This window comes from Macrobrachium nipponense, chromosome 5, assembly GCF_015104395.2.
Source record: "Macrobrachium nipponense isolate FS-2020 chromosome 5, ASM1510439v2, whole genome shotgun sequence".
NCBI classification, from domain to species: domain Eukaryota; kingdom Metazoa; phylum Arthropoda; class Malacostraca; order Decapoda; family Palaemonidae; genus Macrobrachium; species Macrobrachium nipponense.
Window position 1 is genome coordinate 67,225,867 of NC_061107.1, and position 20,579 is coordinate 67,246,445.

Genomic DNA, 20,579 nt, shown 5'->3' on the forward strand with positions numbered 1-20,579 from the left:
GACAGTGAAGTTTTTACCTACCCCCCCACCGCAAGAGTTGGTGGGGTAGTAATAGCTTCACTGTCGTCCTGGATTTGTATGGTTTCAAGGGTTTGCGCCCGGGAGCCGAACAATTCCTCTTATCGCCTAAATATTCCCCTTCGGTTTAAGCATATATTGAAAATATATTCACTCCGAGGTAGAGCAAATTAGATATTAAAGGAAATTTGTAGCTCGAGTATATACATATAGTATATATATACATATAATTATATACATGTTATAATATATATATATATATATATATATTATTATCATATTTAATATACTTATAATTGCATATGGTACACATGCAAACTCCAGGCCTGGCCAATTTAGTGAGGCATGTCGTTCTGCCTCACAGGAGTTAAATGCGTAGGTTTCATTGTGTGAAGAGAAGACATTCATTTGCCATTAAGGAGGCATTATTTTATACCTACTATGAGTTCTGAGCCTTTGTCCCCGTGTTTTTCTGGAATAATTTTTTTTTTCTGTGCATTTGTCACAGATATTACTTAGCCATATTATACTTTACATCCCTACCTAATTTTCGGCAACATTTTTTATTACTTATATTAGAAGAAAGTATATTCATAAGAGTAAAATAAAGCAGCCGAAGCCAGTGGCGGAACATTCTAATGTATGGGTTCAAAATTATACTTGTCGTAAACAGATGACGTCATGACTCCTCCCATAAGGTGATGACGACAAACAGCTGTTTCTGAAATTCTCAATGAATATTCGTACCTTGTCAAAGCTTCAAGAATGGCGGCTATGATAAGTCATTGTCCCCGTGGTTGCAGGATAGCTATTGAAATTCTGCTTGCACAATTGTTTAGAAGTGAGGAGGCCCGTGGCAAACTCTATGTAAGCTTGAACAAGTAAATGAATAATAATAGAGCCCTTTTTTTGGGTAAGGAGTACACCCGGACATCCAAGGCTACCAAGTTTTACGTCATTTGTTGAGATCCATAAGATGGAGAGAGATAATTATATATGCTCTGTAAAGCAATAGCTGTTGATTTCTTAGGAAAATATAACTTGCGAAACAAGAATTACAAAAACTTGCTTCCCCCCCCCCCCCCACCCCCCCCAAAAAAAAAAAGAGTCATGAGTTATGATACATCACTGAATGACCTTTTCTGTCCCAGTGCTTGGTTTGAAGTCTAAATTATACAATCCAATCTAATCATATGCAATCTTCTGTATATTAAAATGATCGTCAAAGTCATATAAGGAAAATATCAAAGGAGATACGACGAATTCCAAAGTTTTTTTCATTTTGTTAATTGATTTTTAATCATAATTTTTCAAAGGAGAAGTAGTGATAGAAAGCAATTTCTCGGATTACTTGTGGAAACCCTTTTCTTCAAGGATTCTGGCACTCGACCTCGTAGAATAATTCCTATATACTACTATTACCACTACTAAAAGTGTAAACAAGGAGTATTGGTTGTATTTAATTGTTCCCAGAGGTGGAGACTTTTTCACGAATAGCCAATTATCCATCGAGGAGGAGGCAAGTTAATAACGTCATAGTTACGTCATTATGTCCTCGAAAGACATTTCTCTGAGTTTGCTGGTGATGTCTAAAAGAACCCGGTGTTACTTTTATAATTACCAGGATTATGCAACTTTCGTAATACAGAATACAGTCAAAAATTAGGTAGGGATGTAAGATATCCTGAGACAAAGTGTCACCTTTGTCAGGTACGTTGACAAAATTTTATTCCGGAAAAACACCGGGACGCATATTTCCAAAGTTTGGAAGAGTATGGGATGGGGAAAATTAGGACCTATCAAAGCGCGTCACAAGCCACGCCTTTTAGCTCCCTCCTCAGTCCCATATCCATTACTGATTTACTGCCTCCAGTCACGATGCCAAAGAAATACTTACTTCTCAATTTCACAGATTATGGCGTGTATGATTTATACATTTTAGTCAGATATATCTAAACATAATGCTACACTAATTTAACAACAATATATTCTTCAAATGAGATACACCGTGAAATATATTATGCGTTATTGGTCTCTCCCTCTTGGTAAATAATATTTTCACATCGCGAATTTCTCAATTATATACGTGAAAATGCATGTTTAAAGCCATTTGTAAAGTTTCGATAACTCATGGGATGAATCAAACAATATACAAGATGGTAAAAAGGATGGTATCTGACCTGTTTGTAAGGGAAAATAGAGAGAGGGAGTAGGCTTACACTACGGATTTCTATGGACATAAGCTATTCCGTAGTAATGCACATTACTGTGCATTGTATAAAAGCAATATACTGGTCATTATCAAGCCATGAACAGGAACCAGACTGATATAGTCCCTACTATTTACGGGGACATACTATCAGGATCATTCATTAAATTATTTCAAGATCTAATGTTCCCTGAAAAGCCTGTCAACACTAGGAAACACTGTTTGTAATAAAGTTTGCAAACAATGTTTGCAAACAGTTGGCAAACAGTTTCCAGACTGTTTGCAAGCAATGTTTCCTGTCCAGACCTCAGTTGTCGTCAGGATGCTTGTCGGTGCAGTAGCCTCTGTATTCTATTTGGCTAGTTTAATGAACTCGAGGAGGGATAAGAAAAAGGAGCATGTCAAGCTGACTTCATGGGGCTGAATTGAAAATAGATGCATATATACATATATACATACATACATGGATACACATAGAAATAGATAAATATATTATTATCTATATTATATATATATATATATATATATATATATATATATATATATATAATATATATAGGGCTTGTGCCTTGTATGATAAGGCGCCTATGAGTTAATGTTAGACTTGCTATAATCTTACGCTAAGTCGGTTGGTATTGCACTTCCATCTTCAATGGAGTGGTCCTGGGGTTTTGTAGATCACTTACGAAGTCGGGATTATCTTCTTGTCTATGACGATGATGTGTTAAACTCATGGTGAGGAGGTTCTTGTAGAAAACACGAAGTATAAACCAATTGATATATTCTTCTGAAGTTTTACATGCTGAAGATCAGATATGTTTGTACAAGTCTTTTAATAACGATAGCTTGATCGCTTCTGCCAATGATGATGGCTACTTCTTTGTTCTCTCTACATGATAAAGCTTAGGTAAAGAGATACAGGTCTTCTAATGACGATAGCTAACTCTGTTCTGCCTGTCTACCATCTCTGTTACAAGTTATGAAGGAACAGACAGTAGTTCGAACATAGAACATACATACAAATGACATAGTTTCATATGAACACACAATCAAAATGAGACACGCTACAGATCACGTAGGCCGTTTGAATTATAGGTCGGGTAGTTGTCTCAAGCAGGGAGCTTGGACTGTTTCAAAAACAAATGAATGACCACAGATGACGGCATGTCAACTTAGCCTACATACTTATTGTATACGTCATCTTTAGCGTCTCTAGTCTGATCACATTCCTGCAAGCAATCTGGTCTTTTATATATATGGACTAACATTCCATATTTTTATTATGTAAACACTTACATTAGCTCGGTCATCTACCAAACCACTACTGAATATTACTCAAACTTGACTTGCATTTGACTTATAGGATGTGATACAGACACTATGTGAATATATATATATATATATATATATATAGATATATATATATATATATATATATATATATATATATATATATATATATATATAACGTAAATAAAAATTCATGGTGTACATGAAATTGATTCAAGTAACTATATAAAACAATGAATTTATTGGTAAATAATAGTGATCACGTGATATATAATGATACAGTTTTTCACTTCATTTCATTAAGATACATATGCTACAGAAAATACTAATGTACTCTGATAATTGCATAGAATGAAGATTAACATGATAAAAAATCATATTTTAACTGATAAAAAATTACATATATGAATTGATAACATTATTAATGTTTATGCTGATTGATTCGTTGATTTTTATGCTAAATGTTATATATCTGATTCATTAATCCATATATTAACTCATATATACTGCAGATATTGGTAAGATAAAAGGTAACAGATTGTTTATTATAGGCTACCTGATTTGTTTTATACATATGTATATGGATTCATATAATTTATTGAATATATGTGCACTTTAAAATAGATTCCTATTATTGCGTACACGCAAGATATATTTTGATTCCGTTATTCATGATCATTTATATATAGATTCCTTGTGCGTACACGCAAAAAAATATATTTCGATTCTGTTATTTATGATCAATTTATATATAGGATACATGACCGAGGTTATACTACTTCACATTTAACTAGCTTTCGAACAACTTTTCGTCCATTACACAGTTCCAGACACCACCTATAGCCAAATGAAAACGGCCTATTTCACAGGGTTAAAACAAGGGGAAAATTTGCCTGGGGCGGGGTCCAACATTCTATATTGCGCTCATACTTATTCTCTGCATCCTAAGCTACACGATTACGTTCGCGATGAATAGATCATCCCAGCACGAGTCCTTCGCCAGCAAAGTAGAGTTGAATATCCTTCGGGTCGTAATTGTCGGAAGTATGTCCCTTTTTGTAGTCGATTCCCGCCAGCCGCTGGAGCGTTCCGCATTAAAACGAGATTAACGACGGGATACGGTGTCGGTCGAAGAAGTCCATGAAATTCCTTTCTTTACATTGTAGGGCGGTGTTACTTGACTGTAGTCATCCGCAGCGACGCAACGATTATTTTGAAGTTGCGATGTGAAACAATTCTCGTACTGCAGGATACTGTAACCAGGTTCCATTAATCAGCCTGCAAGTGAAATTATACTTGTCACAAGGGCAAAGTAATTCAGACGACATCCAAATACAGGGGAGGGGAGAGAGCCATTTAGACCAGAACTTAACCCACATGAATTCGCTGATAATTTGGAATTCAAAAGAGAGCTGTACAAACTTTTTTATCCATGGCATTAACAATGAGTGAACCTATCCAGGTCTATGATGACTGTAAAATATCCATAATTATAAAAAATAAATAGATATCATTACGAATCTCAAAGAAAATTCGATATTACTGGTAGTAAATTACTAGACAAAGAAGTGGAAAACGGAGCTATTTGTAAGATTGCCAGGCAACATAAGAGTCAAAGAGAAGATTAATCATGATTCTGTATTCCTCTATGCTAACTGAAATTAAGTTGTGATAAAATCTGATCCTATGTGCCCTAACAAAAGTTTCATATTCAATTTTCTCCGCGCGCATCCTCTGAGGTTAATTTTAAAAACTTTATTAATAGGTAGGAGGTGCAACGAAAAAAACCCACTATGTAACTAATTTCTAAATAATAACTTTGGGTTTTTCAAGAAAATGTGACATTTTCCCATGAATGTTTTACTTAGCATTGTAATAGGCTAATGTTGCAGTAATATTTCATATATACTATCTTGATACTTCTAAATGTCTATGAGGTTCAGAGAAAAAAAAATTAATTCATTTTGTTGTTATAGAAATTCTATTTGCTTATTTTGTTCATTAATTTTAAAATGATTGCAAGTCCTTAACTAATTGCATTACACACACGGATAAGAATATGTGTGGCCTGTCATGTGACCTATGACCCACATGTGAAGTTCATGAACTAAGCATTCCTTTCTCCAGTCAATCTGCTTTGCAAGCGCGAGATGAAGCCTGTGCAAGCAGATATTTGAGGTTAAAGGAATCAATGCTGATACGGCAAACGCGACAGACCTTCTAGAACTGATGACGTCGTCACCAGCTTAAGAGTTACGTTTACTTGCTGTAAGAGATACGACTTTAGTATTTTCAAATGATATTTTTTTGTTTTAATTCTCCACCTGCATGAGAATAATGTCTGAAAAAACAGTACCGAAATTGAACAATATATTAGTTTCATGTTGGAATTGTGTTAAATTGAAATATTCCTTATTCAAACTAATGAAAAGGTTTCCATACAAATTCTATATATATTATTAGCCCTGTATAAGATTCATATAGGATTATTCCATAGATAAGATTTTCACTTCTAGACTTCCTGACTTTAAAATCTCTTTTATTTTATTTTATTTATTTATTTATTTATTATTATTTTTTTTTTTTTTTTCATTGACTACGAATATAAATTACCGGGACAGACAATATGTCAGTAGGTTTTGATATGTGTTTGAACTTTTAGCTTATTTGTCATTACTAAAGCGTTATTGATTTTATTGTGATTCCTTTTTTATTATAATTTGTAACCCTTCCGACTTCTTACGGAGTGTATTATATTGACTCCACTTGTATCCATATTTATTTTATTTTTTATATTTATTTATTTATATATTTCTTTTTTTTTTATATATATTTGATAAATTAATGGTTGGCTTGAAATATGTGGAAGAGTGTTCTAGCGGCGTACCTTTTTTATTATAATTTGTAACCCTTCCGACTTCTTACGGAGTGTATTATATTGACTCCACTTGTATCCATATTTATTTTATTTTATATTTATTTATTTATATATTTCTTTTTTTTTTCTTTTTTTTTATATATATTTGATAAATAATGGTTGGCTTGAATATGTGGAAGAGTGTTCTAGCGGCGTACCGTATAAGGCTACTTGCGGTATCTATTTCTACAGATACGAGATATGATGATAAAGGTATTTAAAACCGCGAGAACCGCTATAATCCAGTTCGGATCCAATATCACGAGTTGTAACTCGTAAGACATTGACACTTCCTATTTAATTATCAGTTATTCTACAAACCGATTGACTCTGGGTGATAAAATATATTATTGGTTTTTCTTAATGGAAAGGAATTCACACAACTCGTTATGGAGATTATTATTGATTTACACCACCCGAGTCACATTATCATGTGTTGAATTCCATGTTTACTGATTTAGCACTATAAATATTCCTAATGCACTCAATTGCGGTGTTTGTTTGTTTAGTGCTATTAATTCTATATAACGTGTCAAGGAAACTATTAACACTAAGAAGTGTTCATTCCCTCTGTCAGACTCATAATTCTGTTAATAATTCTACGTATTTTCTTTCAAGGATTGATTTGGAACACAGGATAGGACCCTTAACTGACAGGTGTCTTAGTGTGTCCCTTGTTTTCATGACACGTGTTACAATCAGTTATGTGCTTTTTATATCTGTAAGCATTGTAGGCCAGTAAAAACAGTGATTTGGCTTTCTGTGACATAGGAGGGAACCCTGGATGACGGAATGCAACCAGTTTTAGGACGATTGGTATGAAAGAGATTATTACTACTACCTGGTCGTTAGTCCTCTGCTGTGTTCTTCGGTTTTCCTCGTCACGGACCTACATATAATATTACATTTGATTACATTATTTCTGATACACATACTTTAAATATACTTTTGCTTTAGGGTTTCTGCTCGAAGTGTTATTGTTTTTGCTTAGCCGCTGACCCTGTTTCCATTCGAAGTGTTTATTGTTTGGTGTTTATTGCTGCTGACTCTGTTTCCGTTCGAAGTGTTTATTGTTTTGGGTTATGTCTGTTGACTCTTGCTTTGTTCAGTTTGTGTAACAGTTCTGCGCTCCAACCCAGATATTCAATGCTCGCGATCTCTTGGGTTAAGGAATTTTCTTGTTTAGATACGGTTTTAACAATAGGCACGGATGTTTCTATATCTTTTAGTCCAATTAATGGTTCCTTGCTGTATGGTGCGGGATTGCGGGATAATGCGTCAGCTATGATATTTGCTATGATATCTTGGCTCCAAAGACCTGAATGATCATTTGTCACCGAGTTCCTTTTGGACTGTGATTGAAAGCCTTTGAAAAACTCGGTAAGTGACTTATGCTCAGTGAGGACTTTAACAGGATAGCCGTAGATTTATGAAACTTGAAATGTACTAGTGAGTTAAAGATACCCTAGCCCTTCCTTGCCTATTACTGCATATTTACTTTCAGAGGGCTTTAGTTTACGTGAATAAAAAGCTATAGGGAAGAACTGTTTATCATATTACTGAAGTAATACCCTCTTACCCCTTGGTCTGAGGCGTCTGTTGCAATAAAAAAAAAAAAAAAAAATTCCTTATTTAAATCAGGGATTTTTTTAAGTTAGGTGAGCGGCATTATTTCGCTTTTAAGATATCGAACGCCTGTTGATCGCTTTTTAGACCATAATAAATCTACGCTCTTCTTCGTAAGATCTGTTAAAGGAGCTGTCATGATTGAAGAGTTACATATTTACATACGATTGTAATACCCACTACTAACCTACAGAGATAAGATGTCGTCGGTACATCGCACTGGAAAACTATCGGAAGTCGTTTCCTTGTTTGTTTATGCGACAGAATCTACGCAGATACGCCAAGTCCGATCTTTTATGGCATGACAATTGAGGGAAAAAAAATTATATGGGCTTATTTGATTTCCTAATGACTCCTATTACTAACATTTTCAACTTCGTCATTTATCTCTATTTTGAAATTTCATTGAGAATCTATACGAAGGTACGTAAATTGCTTTGTTTCCTTAGACCGTGTGTTAAATTACATCTGTGTTTTTTTTTTTGTTTTTTTTTTTTTTTTTTTTTTTTTCAGAGATCACTCGCTAGAGAAACTTCCTGGTATTCAGATAAAAGATAAAAAAAAGTTTCTGCTGAATCACCTCTGCTTGAATGACTTTACGGATATTACTTTAGATAGAGTATAAGGGAGATTCATCTACGACTGATTGGGCGTGATTAAAAATTAGCAACAATAAAATAAAATGCGATATTTATATGTATAGGTTTTGTGGATTACTATATTAACTTGTTGCTACTAGTCAACCGTGTCTAGGGCTTTGTTCGCGGAAATCGTTATATTTCAGAGTGTCGGGAAGGATTAAAATTTCATTTCCCAGCAAAGTCTTTTTACACGCACTAAGACATTCGAGGGTGCATGCTTCTCGAGATTTTGCGTGCAAAGTGCGACTGCGGTTGTGGGAGAATTCTGTTGGGTCATTTGAACAAAGTTACGATTTATGAGACAAATGTATAGTTCCTTTATATAAGTTATTATTTGATTAACTTTCTCTTTTTGTTCAAACGGATTTTAATATGTTTGAAGGTTTATAGGATTTTCCTTTGATAAACACGCCTTATTTTGCAGGATGTAAGATAATATTTTGTATACCCCTAGATGGATCTTACAATTACACTAGATACAGATCAATGTTTTTTTTATAATTATGAGGTATCTGTAAGCACTCGCTTATCCGGACTTCTCATTAGGGAAGTTCGAACAACAGACGGTGAGTCCGTAAATACAGGATATTACGTGTACTAAAGAAATAAAACAAGATATTCTAATTTTTTTACGGCGCGTACAGTTGGGCTTAATCCACCACTACTTATAATAACTTATGTATTAAAAAGAACGAGAACCTGCTCTGATTACTTGATGCTGTCGTGTGATTCATACGAAAATTCCTTTTTAATTCAAAGAGGTATTGGCATGTATGAACCAACATCGCTTTTCCCCACTCTGCTAGAGTCCGCTTATTGTGTGGAATTTGCTATGCTTTGAACACTTCGGCAGTTTTTGACTGACCTTGACCGCTTGACTATGGTGACACAGTCACCGAGTTTGCTTGTTTGATTCTGAACGGGCTACTGTTTCTATTTCTTTTTGTAATAATTAGGATCCTTCTCTTTATTACCATCGGCAACGTATTGTTGTGTTTTTTAGCATTATGTTGCTGGTTACGTATAAAGCAATGAATGACGACTATTAGGAACTGAGCGATTACTAATAAGACAAGTTATCACTACTGCATTCAATATTAACTGTTTGTACTTCATTCTTTGCTAAAATTTGAAATAGTGAGGGATCCTGGTCAGCGCATTTAGCCATGATGAAAGTTTTTTACAGACATGTTATTCCTTGCAATCCAGCCATATTTTTAAAGTTAAGTTGAGTCATTGAGGTTCGATATTATATAACTCAAAAAACTCAGGCTAAAACTGCGATCGGGACTTGCAAAGGAGCATTTATTGCATGACCCGAAATAGTGTTTACCTCTAATTTATATAGATTTGTACGGGTGTTCCACTTGTTTTTTGTGTGTTTTCTAATCACTACGGTGCTTAACGACCCTATCCATGCATCTGTATAAATACAGACGTCCACTGCGTAAACGCATATTCACTGTTTAATATGATTTGTTACGTAAGGGGATTAATAATCACCCAAAATGATAAAATTAACATAGTATATGATTTAGATATTTCAGTAGAACTTCTGGAAACAGACGGACTCAAAGATAAAAAACTGCAGTAGCGAAATCTCAATGATGTAGATAATTTCTGTAAAAAAGTAAGATTAATGAATGTCTCGTAACTTCAGCCACAGGAATAACGAAATTCGACCTGCAAAGGAAACACTCAAAGTTACTCCAAATGAATAAAAAATTGTACTTAGCTTGCTTTTGTGGGAAGTCACGGTGTTCCGAAATAATGACCACACGGCCTTGGTCCTCCTTCTCTATTTAGCGGATGACCTGGTTTGGCTTCAGTTTCCCCGTGCGCGTTGTTTCGATGATTCGAGCCCTTGAAAGATCCGATGCTGCAAGACGCGTTCTTTGTTTGTCTTGGAGTGCCGGAAACGCTCACTAACGATGTTTTCTTGAATGATTCTAATGAGAGACGAAGCTTGCGTTGTCGTAGGAAAAAGGACACGTCGGTTTTGTTTCTTGAAGTTATTCACTAACGATGATACTAGTTGCTTGAAAAGAATCTCTTGCTTTCGTCGTCGTTAAAGAGTTCTTTGTTGTTTTCTGAAGTCGCTCACTAAACGATGATAATAAGTTGCTTGAAGAATCTGCTGCTTTCGTCGTCGTTGAAGAGTTCTTAGATACACTTCATTATTCTGATATTTCTTCGGAGAAGTTGTAGAGTTCTTCTGGTCCACTGCCACCAATATTAGGGCTTGTGCCTTGTATGATAAGGCGCCCTATGATGGTAATGTTAGACTTGCTATAATCTTACGCTAAGTCGTTGGTATTGCACTTCCATCTTCAATGGAGTGTCCTGGGGTTTGTAGATCACTTACGAAGTCGGGATTATCTTCTTGTCTATGACGATGATGTGTTAAACTCATGGTGAGGAGGTTCTTGTAGAAAACACGAAGTACTAAAAATAGATATATTCTTCTGAAGTTTTACATGCTGAAGATCAGATATGATTGTACAAGTCTTCTAATAACGATAGCTTGATCGTTCTTCTGCCAATGATGATGGCTACTTCTGTTCTCTCTACATGATAAGCTTAGGTAAAGAGATACAGGTCTTCTAATGACGATAGCTAACTCTGTTCTGCCTGTCTACCATCTCTGTTACAAGTTATGAAGGAACAGACAGTAGTTTCGAACATATGAACATACATACAAATGACATAGTTTCATATGAACACACAATCAAAATGAGACACGCTACAGATCACGTAGGCCGTTTGAATTATAGGTCGGGGTAGTTGTCTCAAGCAGGAGCTTGGACTGTTTTCAAAACAAATGAATGGACCACAGATGACGGCATGTCAACTTAGCCTACATACTTATTGTATACGTCATCTTTAGCGTCTCTAGTTCTGATCACATTCCTGCAAGCAATCTGGTCTTTTATATATATGGACTAACATTCCATATTTTTTATTATGTAAACACTTACATATATATATATATATATATATATATATATATATATATATATATATATATATATTTATATATATATATATATGCGTGTGTGTGTGTGTGTACATCGTACATTGTATATATACATTTATGCATATATACACATATGTATATATATATATATATATATATATATATAATATATATATATATATATATATATATTTGTGCCCTCGTATTTTATTTACAAAAGAGGCATTGGGTTGTTCTTTTGATCTGCAAAGTAAATGTCAGTTGTAAAATACCCTTCATTCTTAACTCAGTCTCATTGACTGTGATGATATTCTTTAAGTTTTGTTCAATTGCTTCTTTCTGATGTGGAGGTTAAGCCGTTGAAACACATGGTACAAAATATAAGATATATTCTTCTATTTTACATCATGGATAGATGCAAAAGTTTTAAGGGTTGATAGTTCTTTAAGCTAAGAAGGAGAAGGTGAAGTCTGATATTCATTCGTTTTGGGGGGGGGGGGGGGGTTTTACAAAATCATAGGAGAGCAAACACTGCTCAAGATACAGACAGATGAACTAATAATACATAACTGGGTCAGTCACGTAGGCACAACTTCTCATGGGACTCAACACAATTCTCCCAGAGAAGGCATTGTTGTTATTATCGTCAGCATAAACATTGCCGACCCCACTATGGATGCCAATCTTTTCTGCCTAACCTCCTTGGTCTCTGGCCTAGTTACTTGTTACATGCATGACACTACAGAATGTATACATACATTCTTTATTTAGTGTAATCCTTACATAATGCTCGGTCAGCTACAAAACCAAACACAATTTAATAGCCTAGCCGGAAAGATTGCTGTACATGTGATATGTAATAGTGTGATTTTAGATATACATACACGAGATATGGTAAATATATAACTACCAATATAGTGATTAAAGAAATGATATCTAACTGGTTATATGTAAAAATTACATAGGAAATACTTATAACCAAGAAAAATACATGGAGTATACAAATACAGATCCACATATAAGATATATGCATATGATATAATACCAAAAACTAAGGATCACATGTGATATATAATGATATAGTTGTATAATGCAAGTCATGAAGATACATATTCAACAGAAGATACTAACGTATTCTGATGGTTACATGACATAAAGATTATATGTTAAAAAATCATATATTAATAAAAATTAATGAAAATGAATAGTACCAAAATGTGATAAGATACAAGGTAACAGATTGAGTATAGGTGCTACCTGATAAAATGAATACATGTTTATATTGATTCAAATTACTGATACAAATAATTGTGATTAAAATATGTGCACTGTATATATAGATTTCTAGTGCTTACTTTTACGTATGGGTTTGGCCTTGAGGATCAAAATACGTAAATGGAAAATATTAGACGAAAAAGGATTGATTTGGTCATGTTTACTCTAGAGAAGGTCACCATTAAAAACCAGCTGATTAATCTACTTTACATTTATTTACAAGACAGTTGAAAGGAAAAGCAACTGGGCCGCACGTGGACCTCTATTATCTCTCACGAGGGGAGAGCTGGCTAAAATCAGATTAATGTATATGCTGGTTTTAAAAATTACTCATATTTATCTTGCGCTAAGGCAGCACTTGCGAGTGGGGAGACTTGGACGCGTAGATCTGGAAGAGTTCCCAGATTAGACACAGCATAAAATAAAGATTTCTTGCACAAGTTACAGTTATTCAATTTTTTCTAACACACTGGGGAAAGGAACTTTAGTGTTTAAATGAGATATTCCATGAAGACTCTGTCTGTCTGAGACGAACACAAAAGGGGGCATGCGGCCACAAGGCAAGGAAAGGAACAAAAGGATGTCATTTGAGAATTAGGAGTTCGAATTTGAAATTGTGGAGTAGTTACTTGACTCGGAGGGAAAGAACTGGCATTATGACTGTATCAAAAGACATACCTGGAAGCCTTATGTAAGTGGACCTTTGTAGAAATTGGCGTCGGCTTTGTCTGAGGTCTGGGGCACTAGTTAGCCCCCTTTGGTAGGCCTTATTTGAAGGTTGGCTGGGAAATCTTTCCTAGGTCACGGCCTGGAGAGGACTGAGGACGAAATCAGGTGCGAAGCTTGGGTGTTGGCGGCCATCCTGGAAATAGAGCATATCGCCAGCGAGAAGTTCACAGGATAAAAGATCTTAAGAGTAGGCCTTAAAAGTACCTAGCTAGCTACACACTTCCTTCTGGGATATGTAAAAGTACATACACAGATATACATATATTGATTCATTGTTTAACTTCTATATGCTTCAAATAAGCATGCTGATAGATATATAATGATTTTGATACTGATACGGATTCTGATACTGTTGCTAATACTTTACATATGGAATGCTCTGTCAAGGTTTCTACTACACAGTTAGCCAATGTCTTAACAACTTTTCGCGCATTTCACAGTATCAAACAACTTCCTTGAGTCAAGAGAAATGGCCAGTTTCAGGTGGCTCATATATCAAATGCCTTAAGGGCATAAGGGAGATTTTCTGGGCAGGTTCCGACGTTCTGTTCATAAGCCATTCTTGTTCCCTTCATCCTACGCCAAGCGAATACGTTCACAATGACGAGAATCACCACTGTCACCAGAATCACAGCTAATAAAATGTAGAAATGAAGATCCTCTTCAACGAGGTGTTGTATGGTCCATTGTAGTCAATCGCGTCAGCTGGTGGGCTACCTTCAAAGGGAGTGCTGGGATATGGGTATTACCCCAAGAATAATTTGCAAAATAGGCTATCTCCCTTATGATGGTGCTGATTACACGAATGGTGTAGTTGGTCGTTGCTCCACTGCAGCCATCCGCAGCGAGGAACAGTCGTGAAGTTGCAGCTGATCCATCCAGGCAGGCGACTTTAAATTCTTCAACAGTGAATTTTAGCCAGGTCCCGTTATTCAGCCTGTAAGCAAACTTATATATGCCAAAAGGGTAAAGTTGAACCAGACATTGTTCGTTCGTATGGGAATGAGAACCGTTAAGGACTAGGTCTAACTCGCATGAACTCTCGGATATATTGTGGAATTCAAAGGAGTCAGCCGTGCAAGCCCTATTATGCATGGCATTGTAACATTGAGCAAACAGGTTCAGGTCTCTGACGACCGTAAAAGTTTCCTTATTAGGGAAATTTAATGAGCTATTTGACATATAAGTAGGAAACGGAGCTATTTTGTAAGATTTCCATGCATCAGAAGAATCGAAGGGAATATTGATCATAATTCTGTAGTTTTTCACGCTTACTGAAATTAAGCTATAATAAAATTCAATTCTATGTGCTTCTAACAAAGGAGTATAACCAAGTTTCTCACGCACATTCTCTAAAGTTAATGTTAAGTCTTTGATTGGCAACAGATGCGGTGAAAGAACTCCCTTTGTAGCTAGCGAGATTGCTTCCACATAATCTTTGGAATTTTTCTCTATGAAAATGTGCTTTTTACATGGTATCTTATACTACCTTCAACTGTAATAGTGCTAAACTTGCAAGTAAGTATTGCACATCCATGATCTGATTTATGATACGTGGAATGTTCGTTCACAATGCAATTTCGGGGGGGGGATGCAAGCTAATTGATTTATTCACTCCAATTGCCTGTGAAGTTCAGAGAAAATTAATTCATTTTGATGTTGTAAAAATTCAATTCTCTTATCCTGATCATTAATTTTAAGACGATTGGAAATTCCTAGGCCTAAGCTTGCTACTGATCCAAATATATTTAAAGCTGCAAATATATGGGTTACGCCTTTCTATGTTGTTGTGCCTGACGGTCCACATCAGCCAATCGCGCGCTAAGCATTCTGCTTCAGCCGTCTTGTTTTGAAAATTGTAGGACAACGACTCAGACATACCCAAAGTCTGAGCCAGCGGAGTCTCTGGATTAAAGGGAAAATGATGCATGTGCAATTGATTCAGTGACTCAGCAAATCGTGATAAGTCGTTTTTAAGATTAATGACTTCATTTTCTGACAAGAAAATCGCTTGCAAATCAACTTCAAGAATTACGTTGCTTGCTGTAATGAGTACGTCCTCGGTTCTTTCAATTATTGAGCCATGTGTAAATTGGATATTTCTTGTTTTGGAACTCGTCCCATACGAGAAAAATGTCTGAACAAACAGTACCAATCCGAACAATATAAGATTCATATTGGAAACCTGCAAATAGTAAATTATATGTAATTACTCATGTTTACAATAGCTACTTTCTTATTCAATACAGATAAAATATAATTTCATACATGTTTTATATATACTAGTTTATGATGCAAGTTTTATACAGAGGTATAGATATCTTTTTCTCCTTTGTCCCTTTCTTCCCTTTTTTCCATCAGCTTCGAACGTGAGCCAATGGGACAGCACGTATGTCAGTAGGCTATGCTATGTTTTGAACTTTTAGCCTATTTGCTGTTAATATATCTATAATACAAAACGGCCCTTCAAATTTAGGCGTTAGTTTATAGTTCAAACCCTTGCGCACGTATATTTGTATATAGATTCGATCACCTACTGCATATGGTTTTGTTTGTTTAGCAGTTTTATCATGATTCTTTTTCATTATGATTTGGGCATCTTCTAAATTTTTACGAAATATATTATATTGGCTTACACTTGCATCCATAACATCCCTTAGGGGATTTGCTAAATTAGTTGTAGGCTTAAGGACATGGAAAGGCGTTCAATAATCATTTCCTTAATTCGTTGTGCGAATTCCTTTGCATTAAGAAAATCAATACCATGATTTATCACCCAGAGTCAAATGGTTTGGTGGAAAGGGTAAATAGGAAAGTGTTAAATGTTTTACGAGTTACACTTGGGTGATAAAATAAATCATGGTATTGATTTTCTTAATGCAAAGGAATTCGCACAAAGAATTATGGAAATGATTATTGAATTCTCAGGGATGATCATGTGTGGAATTCCGTGTTTACATATGTAGCACTCGTAGAATTCCCTAGAGGATTCAATTGCAGTTTTTGTTTTCAGTGCTATTAGTTCTGTGTAACGAGTCAAGGCATCAATTAACACCAAGAGGTGTTAATTTCCTCTGTCCGACTCGTAAAATCCTGTTAATAAATCTAAGTGTACACTTTCAAAGTGTTGATTTGGAACGGGGTAGGCACCTAGGCTGACAGGTGTCTTAGTATGCTCTTTGTTTTCATGACATAATATGTGACAACTAGCTATGTGTTTTTTTATATTTGTAAGCATTGTAGACCAGTAAAATAGTGATTTGGCCTTCTGTGACATGATAGAGAACCCAGGATGACCATGTAAGGGATTGGAATGCAACCAGTTTAGAACGATTGGTATAAGTGAGATTGGTATTTCTACCTGGTCGTTAGTCACCTGCGGTGTGCTTCTGGCTTTCCTCGTCACAGACCTACACAGGATATTATCTTTGATTATATAATCCTGCTGCGCATACTTTAAATATTCTTTTTCTCTAGGATTTCCATTCAAAGCATCTATTATTTTACTTAACTGCTGACCTTTCCCTTGTTCAGTCTGTACCAGTTCAGCACTCCAACCCGGGTCTTCAATGTGCGCTATCATTTGGATTATTGAATTCTCTTGTTCAGATAATGTTTTAACAATGGGCACGGATGTTGCTATTTCTTCTAGTTCAGCTAATGGTTCCATACAGGATGGCGCGGGGTTGCGGGATAATGCGTCACCGATGATATTTGCTTTTCCAGGGAGGTATCCTATCTTGGGTTTAAAATCCTGAATGATCATATGCCACCTAGTTCTTTTGTGGCTGTAATTAAAGCCTTTGAAGAACTCGGTGAGGGGCTTATGGTCAGTAAGGACCTTAACAGGATAGCCATAGATTATGAACTTTAAATGTACTGGTGAGTTAACGATACCTAGCCCTTCCTTGTCTATTACTGCATATTTGCTTTCAGAAGGCTTCAGCTTTCGTGAATAAAAAGCTATAGGAAAGAACTGTTTATCATATTGCTGAAGTAGTACCCCTCCTACCCCTTGGTCTGAGGCGTCAGTTGTGATAAAGAATTCTTTACTGAAATCAGGGAATTTTAAGATAGGTGAACTGCACAATTTTTCTTTCAAGGTATCGAACGCCAGTTGATGCGTTTCAGACCATATAAAATCTACACCCTTCTTCGTAAGATCTGTTAAAGGAGCTGCTATGATTGAATAGTTGCGTACAAACCTTCTACACCCCAAAGATTGTTGTATCCCCTTTATGTTAGTAGGTACCAGAAAGTTATGGATAGCTGACACCTTATCATGAACTACCTTAAGACCTTAACTAGACATCGTAAAGCCTAAATAGACTAGACCTGTTTTAAAAAACTCACACTTTGATATTTTTACTCTTAGATTGTGTTGCCTTAGTCTCTGTAGCACTAGCTCTAGTTTATGCAAATGTTCTTCTAAGGTATTAGAAAAGATTACAGGATTGTCCATATAGGCATGAAGGGTATCACCCAATAAATCGCTAAACACTATATTAATCCTTCTGGTGAATGTAATTGGGGCGCAACGTAAACTGAAAGGCATACGTAAAAATTCATAGTGTCCCCTGGCTGTTCACACACCGAGATGCGACGCCAATCTTTCCTGCCTAACCTCCTTGGTCTCTGGCCTAGTTACTCGTTACATGCATGACACTACAGAATGTAAACATACATTCTTTATTTAATGTAATACATTATATATATATATATATATATATATGTGTGTGTGTGTGTGTGTGTGTGTGTGTGTGTGTGTGTATACACATATACGCATAGAAACACTAAATGTTTTCCACTCTGAATAGGAAACAAATATGCGGTAGTGTTTGGAAACTTTGTTTGCAAACTTTGCAAACAATGTTTTCTAGTGTCTACGGACCTTAAGGAAGCCTACGGTATTGTTGTTTTGGTGATCTAAGTTAGCCTACTGTAACCAAATATAGTTACTTGCCTAACCCATCCTGTCAGTAACTAATATGAATACGGTTGTTTTTCAAGGTGCATTTGATAAGCTGTAGTAAAAAATTGTCTTTTTGAGGTGGATTCCGTTTTGATAACCTTCCAGATGTCCTTACCTGATTCGTACTTGTCATTCGTTGTGTACAAATATATAAAAAAAGTTTTCTATTGAATATTTTTTACTTTTGACTTTTACTTTTTATACATTGTGTACAAACAAATAAAAACGTTTTACTGAATATTTTTTGCTTTTGAATTTTACTTTGCATACATTGTGTACAAACAAATAAAAGTGATAATATAATTCAGTGTTGAATATTTTTAGCAAGCCTTTACGTGAATTTTGCTTAAAATTCATTGCGTACAAAGAATTAAAATGAGTATTTCATTAGTATGTAATACTTAATGAGTATTTCATTAGTATGTAATAACTTAATGAGTATTTCATTAGTATGTAATACTTTTAGCAATTATAGGAGTACAGAATACTACCTATTTACGGAATTACAGTAGACTTTTCACTGAGCTGAACTAGAGCAGAATTGATGCATAAATTGATTAGAACTGCGATATGCTTTAAAATAAATATGGATGACACTTTTTTTTCCAAGCTCTTTCAACAGACAGCTTTTATACAAATATTCAGCATGTAGTAATTAAAGCCAGGGATAACGGTAGTATATGAGAATACTACCATTTTCATACAAGCTCATACTTAATGGCCAAATGTATGCTTTAAATTAAGTGCACATTTTTTTTTTTTTTACATGTAAATTTTTGGCATTATTCCAAGCACTGGGGCAACTAAGGCTATTCAGTGCTGAAACGGATGTCGACAGTAAAAGGTTTGAAAGGTGTTACAGACAGGAGGAAAACCTCGCCGTTGCACTATGAAACTCTTGTTAGGAGAGGGTGGACAACAAGGTGGAAGAAAGAGAATATGAACGGAGGTACAGTAAAATGAATGAAAGTAGTTGCAGCTAGGCGCCGAAGGGACGCTGCAAAGAACCTTAGGTAATGCCTACATTGCACCGAATGAGGTGTACTGACGGGGTGCATAAATTTGTCATCAAAACTGTATCCTCCACATTACATTTAAGCATTAGGTAGTTATTATTTTAATACTGTACATAATATTTTTTTATAGCCTGAAACAACAGGCAGTAACGTCTGAAAAACGTTCCATGCTCCATGCTTTTAAAGTTGTCACTTTCAAAGTCCAAGATTAAATTCATCTTGATGGGAATCGAAATGCCACAAAATTCTTGGCCTCCTGTCCGAGTCTGTAGTCATATACTATCATTTTTACCATACCATCAATTTTACCAACTTGTTTATTGTTTGATTCATCCCATGAGTTATAGCAACTCTTTACAAATTGAATAAAACATACATTTTCAGGTATATAATTTAGCAACTTGTGATGAAAATATTACTTATGCAAAAAATATCGACTTTGGGAGCAGGAATCAACAGGCATTGAGCACTATTACCAAGAGGGAGAAGCCAATAACGCTAAATATATTTCACAGCGTTTCTCTTTTGAAGAATATATAGTTGTTGAATTAGTGATGAATTATGTTTGGGTAGATCTGACTGAAATGTGTAGGTCATGCAAGCCGTAAATTGTGAAATGGGGAAGTTTTTCTTAGGCATTGTGACTGGCAGAAATGGCTATGAGACAGTGTAGCAAAAAGGCGGGGCTTGTGACGTCATGGATCAGCTCTAGGCGCTTTGATTGGTCCTAATTTCCCCCTATCCCTATACTCTTCCAGACTTGGGAAATATGCCACCGGGACACTGGCTGTGAATCTCATAGTAGAGTCTACAGTCTTTTACTAGGTCTATCTCTGCCTTGAGATTCATAATTGCTGTTCCCCATTCATATTGCACCTTCTTGCAATGAATATCAATAGCAAAACTCCA